Raw genomic sequence first — 7,059 nt, 5'->3', positions numbered from 1 at the left:
TAGAGGGTCACCTGGCCGTTTCGGTCTGTAGAGCACGTGACTCTTGCTCTCAGGGTCATGAGTTCAAGCACCACGTTGGGCATAGAGCTTGAAAAATAATAAAAATGAAATAAAATTAGTACAAAAAAAAGAAAAGACAAATTCTTAGAGAAGGGCTGCTTTACATGTGATGCATTTTAAATCATATTGTTTCATAACAAATTATCTGCCAAATGGAACCAAAACACAGGAAATCGGAGGGAAAGGTTAGATAAATCATTTCATGGGGATAATACACAGCAGATTCTCAGACACAGCGCTAAATATACGGGTACTTAGGTGTAAAGTGCTCCAAAGTTTATAATTAACATGCAAAACAGTGAACTGGGCTATTAGTTGTCATTTTAGAAAATCGCTGGAAGGGGGTGGGTATACCAGACCTCCACGTGTGGACAACCACATATACGTACGTACCTGTACGTACCACATAGTGCTAGGTTGCATATGCATGTGTAATATATAGCGTAGTGGCTAAGCCCTGGCTGACCATGAGCCAGTCTTTCCGTATATATTCATTCATGTATTCCTTAACACGATTCCATGAGGTACTTGCTATTATAGCACCATTTTACAGATGAGAGCATTGAGGCCCAGAGAAATTAGGTGATGTGCCCAAGCAGGGCAAAGAGCCAGATTCTCACACCGGAAACTGTTAACAGTGGCTTCTTCGGGAAGGGTCAAAGTGATGAGGGAGCATAAGGCAAGCTGACAGCAAGCAGGACCTAGCAACACCCGCCCCTGCCCCCCTCAGGTGGGACCTGTGTGACAATCCTCTGGCACTCCTGGCTGTCCAAGGACAAAGGAAAGGACAGAAAACAAATGGTTAAACTGATAGCTTCTCCATCAGTTTACAAACATCTTAGTAATATCTGGAGAAAAGGGCCATCTTATCAATAGCCTAACATCCAGGAACTTAGTACTGTCTTAATGCTAATCCTTTGCTAGAAGGAAAACAGCCTTAGCTTGACAACAGCCAGGCCTCCAGCGATCTGTGGGTCTCCTTCAGCCTACGAAATCCCTTTAAGAAACTTCCCCTTGACTTTTCCTCTCTCAGCTCCATAGGATGTAACCAGTCACCCCTCACAACCCCAGCGCAGCTCTTCCTGCCCACGGGTCCTGTCCCTGAGCTTTAATAAAATCACCTTTTTACACCAAAGACGTCTTCAGCACAGAGCCTGATACAGGACTCGAACTCACGAACCCTGAGATCAAGACCTGAGCCGAAGTCGGACACTCAACCCACTGGGCCACCCAGGCGCCACTAGGGTGAAATATTCTTATGCTCAACTACTGCTTTTGTAAATGCAGAGTACCCACAACCCCCTCACTGCCCTCAGCCTGCAGTAATGGCCCTGAGTGGTCGCACCAGCCTGTGGATGCTTCCAACAAGCAGCCCCCCCCCACCCCCCACTGCCTTCACAGAGCCACCCAGCAGCCATACTTCCTGCTCCCCTGGAAGGAATCCCACTTAGCATCTCCTGGAAACCCTGGGCCTGCACCCAGGTCCTTCTTCAGGCTCCAGGACACACAGGTTCCTGACACTGGACTGCGGCCAGAGGCCACCAGAGCTGGGAGGGACAGGGGGTTTTTCAGTATGAGGTCAGCCACGGCATGCCTGGGGTCACTTTCCATTCCCTCCGTTGTCCAGGACCAACTGCGTTCGCCCAGGCCCCCCAGAGCTGCGGGAGCAGAGTAAGAGGACTTCGGGAGTGGGTGGAGATGGGGAGATAAGAGGGGTGATAATTGCACAAAAGGTCATGAAATTGCATCAGAGGAGAGTGTGAAGAATAGGCAGGACAGAGGGTGGGGGCACAGGGTTGCCGGAGGGGGCTAGTCCCCGGGGCACGAGCCCAGCCCGCCCTGGGAAAGAGATTTTCCAGGAAGGACAGTGAAGTTAGGGGCCGGCTGGGGTGGGGGGAGGCTTTGCATTTGGAACAGGTCACTGAGCCCCCAAGGGGAGGCCCCCCAAGGCACCCAATTCCAGCTCCTCGGGCCCTGTTGGTCACCTCCAGGTTCCTCCCTTCTCTCATTGTCGGTGCTCATACCCTCATTATTCAGATTCCTTATCTGCAAATCTGTGCACTCACTACCTTTTGCTGTGACCTCCAGATCAGAACTCATAAGGTTTCCTGGGCGTACATTCCCAGCTGAGGGTGAGTGAGCAGGCACCCTGACCCTCCGTCCGGGGCGGCCCTCTCCTACCAAAGGGTCCGAACGAGAACTATGTGGGCTGCCTGTAGGCAACACTACAGGAAGTGGCTCTCACAGCCACAGTGACCCTCGGGGGTAGGTTTGATCCCTATTCCCACTCACCTCAGGGAGGAGAAACTGAGGGCCAGAGAAGTGAAGTGACTCACCCCATGTCACACAGCTATGCGGCCGCTCGAGGATTTAAACCCGCACCCCCTCTGGCTCCTGCACCGCATCCGTCTCCAAAGCAAGGACTCGGTCCTGTCCATCTCTGCCCTCCAGTGTTCTGCCCGAGACCCAGCAAACAGTAAGGAAACTTTATGTTTTTATTTTATTTTTTTCAGTTGATTTATTTATTTTGAGAGAGAGAGGGAGAGGCAGAAAGGGGGAGAGAGAGAATCCCAAGCGGGCTCAGCACTGTCAGCGCAGAGCCCAACGTGGGGCTCAAACTCGTGAACCATAAGATCAGGACCTGAGCCGAAGTCGGAAGCCTAGCAGACTGAGCCACCCAGGTGCCCCGGTGTGTGAATATTTTATTTTATTTTTTAAAAATGTTTATTTATTTAATTTGAGAGCGAGAGAGTGAGACAGAGAGCACGAGTGGGGGAGGGGCAGAGAGAGAAAGAGAGAGAGAGAGAGAGAGAATCCCAGGCAGGCTCCGTGCTGTCAGTGCAGAGCCCGACGTGGGGCTCGAACTGATGAACTGGGAGATCAGGACCTGAGCTGAGATCAAGAGCTGTATACTTACCGGACCGAGCCACCAGGAGCCCCAGCAGTGAGGAAACTTTAAAAGGAAGTTGAATGAAGTTTAAGACTGATCCCAAGAAAGACCCCCTGGCTCAACGTACAGAAACACTCCACCTTCCGCGGAGATGACACCCACCCAGACAGGGCTCTAGTGCCGCCGTCACCTCCCACAAGAGGAAGGGCGAGTGGCTGTCGTTTCAAAGGACCTGGAGGTGGGTCCCCAGGGCCTTACGGCGCGAGCGAGAGTGAGGAGGGGTCTGTGATCAGTCCGTGATGTCTGTCGCGGACGCTGGGGTGTGGGGTGGTCCGTGTGCCCTAAAACACATGGAAGTCCGCATTCTCGTGTCACTGTGACTCCCAGGGTGTCGCATGTAATTTTCAAAAAGTTAAAAACTCTCCTAGAAATATGGACCAATCAGGGACTGGAGGTGTATTTAATTCATTAAGGAAGGGCCCAGCAGGCCGGTAAAGGTGGTTGCTGGATGGGGGCGCCTGGGTAGCTCAGACAGTTAAGTGTCCCTCAGCTCAGGTCATGATCTCATGGTTTGTGGGTTCGAGCCCCACGTCGGGCTCTGTGCTGACAGCTCAGAGCCTGGAGCCTGCTTGGGAGTCTCTCTCTCCCTCTCTCTCTGCCCCTCCTCTGCTCGTGCTCTCTCTCTCTCTCTCTCTCTCTCTCTCTCTCTCTCTCTTTCAAAAATAAATAAACATTAAAAACAGGAAACAAACATAACTTGCAAATTTACCATCTCAGCCATTTTCAAGCGTCTAGTTCAGGGGCACCAACTACACCCCCACTGCCCTGCGGCCACCGTCAGCCCCCAGCACTTTCTCGTCCTCCCGGACTGACGCTCTGTCCCACCCCACACTGACCCCAGCCCCCGGCGCCCACTTCTAGCCTCTGTCTGCTCTAGGCCCTCACGGAAGGGGAGTCACGCGGTGTTTGTCTTTTATGACGGCTCCTTTGCCTTTGTGTCGTGTCCTCGGGTTCGTCCGTGTAGTCGCGGGTGTCAGAATTTCCTTTTTTTAAAAAAAGGGTTTGTTTGTTTTTTTTTAAAGGTTTTATGTATTTTTGAGAGAGACAGAGTGCGAGCGGGGGAAGATCAGAGAGAGAGGGAGACGCAGAATCCGAATCAGGCTCCGGGCTCCTAGCTGTCAGCACAGGACCCGACACGGGGCTGGAATCCACAAACTGTGAGATCATGACCTGAGCCAAAGTCAGATGCTTAACCGACTGAGCCACCCAAGTGCGACTGAGCCACCCAGGTGCCCCTCCTTTTTTTTTTTTTTTTTTCTTTTAAATAATTTCTGTGCCTCATGTGGGGATTGAACTAGCCAGGTGTCCCAGAATTTCTTTCTCTTTCCAAGGCTGAATAGTATTGCGTTATGGGGAGAGACCACATTCTGATTGTCCGTTGTCCATTCATACGGCGATGGACCCTGGGGTTTCTTCCACATTTTAGCTGTTGTGAATAAGGCTGCTGTGAACAAGGGATGTACAAATATCTCAACATCCTGCTTTCAACTCTGTGGGGCACGTTCACACAAGTGGCAGGGTTGGATCACCGGGTACTTCTATTTTCACTCCTTTGAGGAGCCTCCATACTGTTTCCCACAGCGGTGGCCCCAGTTTGCACTCCCGCCGCGCGTGCACGGGGGCTCCCCTCGCTCCCCATCCTCACCAATACTTGTTATTTTTTGAGTTCTTAAAAATAGACACCCAAGTGGGCGTGAAGTGGTTTCTCGCCCCGGTGTTGATTTGCATTTCCCTAAAGATGAGCATCTTCTCGTGCGAGCGCTGGGCGTTCGTTTGTCTTCTCTGGAAAGACGTCCGTCCAGGTCCTCTGACCCGTTCGGGTGGTTTGAGGTCCTCACCTTATCTAGACCCAGCCCAGCCTGTTTCCTGTGCGCGGCTGCTTCGGGCCGCACCTGCAGGGCTACTGCAATGGTCTGTGCAGTGGCAAAGCCGTATTTGCCACCCGGCCCTCTGGGGAAGCTGTGTGCCGACCCTCGCCTGGAATTGCTAAGCGGTCCTCGGATGGGCCTAGTAAATGACACTGCGGTAGGACAGTGACAGGGCACACTACTGTCCTTACCAGGAGTTCCACTCAACTCCTGTCCCTGCCGCCCTGCCCACAAGGCTCCCTGCTCCTCAGACCTGGCTGACACTTTGCCGGCGGGGAGGGGGGGCCTGGGGGCAGCGTCCTCCCCCACCCTGACCACCCCCTCACCACCTGGCTCTGGGTAGCAGAGAGGGATGAGGTGGGTCCCCTCCAGGCGCTGGGCGTTTCAGTTACCTCCTTGGAAAGTGGGAGAGGCCCCAAAGAGCAATGGAGAGGAGCCAGCTTCTTCTAGAAGAGTCCTCCAGAACGACAGGGCACCTCCCTGCCCCCCGGTCCCAAGCCGACTCCTGCCCTCGGGAAGCGCTCCTGAAGTCAGAGCTCATTCTGGAAAGGGCTTTGACTTCCTCCGGGGGAACGTAGGCAAAGCTTCTCAGGGCACAGGTTAGATCTCAGGCCTTCAGACTTTGCTTAAGCAAAGGAAGGATGTCCCCCAACCCCACCCCTGCCTTTGCTCTGGAGGTGGTGTTGGTTCTGAAACGCTGGGAGGGGGTGGGGTGGGACTACACCTCTTGGACCCCTACAGGTGGGAAGGTGACAGCCTGAGGGCTTCCAAGGAGGCTCCCGGCTCTCCCGCCCTGGCCTGGCCGGCCAGCCCCCTCCAGCCCCGGGCCCAGAGGGAAGGGCTACACCTGTGTCCCTCCAGGCAGAGAATTCTGGAAGCTTTATAACTCAAAGCATGAACTTCCCCAACAACCCAGAAATCCTATCCCCAAGTCCTGCACAGGAAAGGTTCACTGCAGCTAACAGCCCAGAGCTGGAAACGAATGTCCATCAGCAAGAGAAGGAAAAACAAATTGCGGGAATATTCTCAACAACCCGAGGGTCTAGACTGAGTCCAGCACCCGTGTGGACGAGCCTTGAAACTCTCCATGCACAGTACAGGCAGCTGGACACAGAGACCCCGACGGACGTCAGCGTCCACTGGCAGGGCTCGGTCACCGCGACCATGAGACCGGATCCCTGCTCTGGGGCAGAGGGATCCCTGGGTCTCGGGGGGACGGACGTGTCCTGTGGTGACTGAGGTCGTGCTGGACACATGGCTTAAAACGCACTGCGATGTTAGCATTTCACCGTGAAGGAGGGGCCCCTGGGTAGCTCAGTCGGCTAAGCGTCCCACTGTGGCTCAGGTCATGATCTCACAGTCGGTGGGAGCCCACGTGGGGCTCTGGGCTGACAGTGTGGAGCCTGCTTGGGATTCTCTCTCTCCCTCTCTCTTGGCCCCTCCCCTGCTCACTCTCTCCTCTCTCAAAAGTAAACATTAATTTTTTTTAAATCATGGGTATGAGTTACACCCCATGAAGTTCATTTTAAAGGGAGGCACTGACACGTGACGCCGTGTGGATGAACCTGGAAAGCATCCTGGGAAGTGAGAAGCCAGATCCCAAAGGCCGCGCCTTGTAGGATTCCTTTTGCGTGAAATGTCGGGACTGGGCAAGTCCAGAGACAGAAAGCAGGCTGGTGGCTGGCAGGGGCTGGCGGGGGACAGGGAGGGTCTCCCGGGCTGGGGGCAGGTGGGCGGGGCCCTCAGGCAGGTCTGGTGCCAGCGTCCTCCAGGGCCTGGAGGAAAAAGGACTGAGCCACCGGCGGGCACGGGGACCGCACGCTTCCCCCAGCATCTCCCACACAGAGGGTTCCAGTACTTACCCTCCAGCAGCTCCCCAATGAAACCTGGACTGGTCCCGCAGAAGGCCTCAGCGGAGGGCCTGGAGGGGTGACTCAGCCTGACTCGGACTTGAGCCGCCCTGCTGAAGGAGGACAGACAGTCACGCGCCTGGCAGGACATCTTACAGGTATGCAGAAACCCGGCCGGCCTGAGTCACCACAGGGCTTGGACAAGGACAGGCCAGGGGCTGGGGCTGCGTCAGAGTCCCCCCCACCCAGCCCTGGGCCCCAGACCCAGAATTCTCCCAACCTGGCCTCGCTGCCTCACCTGCCGTCCAGGTGTTTCTCCGGGCCCACGTTG

The 7,059-nt window shown here is 54.7% G+C and overlaps 1 long non-coding RNA gene across 1 annotated transcript; it reads left to right on the top strand.

The window, feature by feature from the left end:
• The first annotated feature begins 1,629 nt into the window (after positions 1–1,629).
• On the top strand, positions 1,630–6,742 carry LOC131489527 (uncharacterized). Its single transcript, XR_009250634.1, has 4 exons — positions 1,630–1,731; positions 2,098–2,192; positions 2,411–2,536; positions 6,410–6,742. It is a non-coding gene; the product is annotated as an uncharacterized LOC131489527 (long non-coding RNA).
• Positions 6,743–7,059: the final 317 nt, after the last annotated feature.

Source organism: Neofelis nebulosa, chromosome 11 (assembly GCF_028018385.1).
Source record: "Neofelis nebulosa isolate mNeoNeb1 chromosome 11, mNeoNeb1.pri, whole genome shotgun sequence".
NCBI classification, from domain to species: Eukaryota; Metazoa; Chordata; class Mammalia; order Carnivora; family Felidae; genus Neofelis; species Neofelis nebulosa.
The sequence above is the reverse complement of the archived record's forward strand: the minus strand, read 5'-3'. Positions and strand labels throughout refer to the sequence as shown.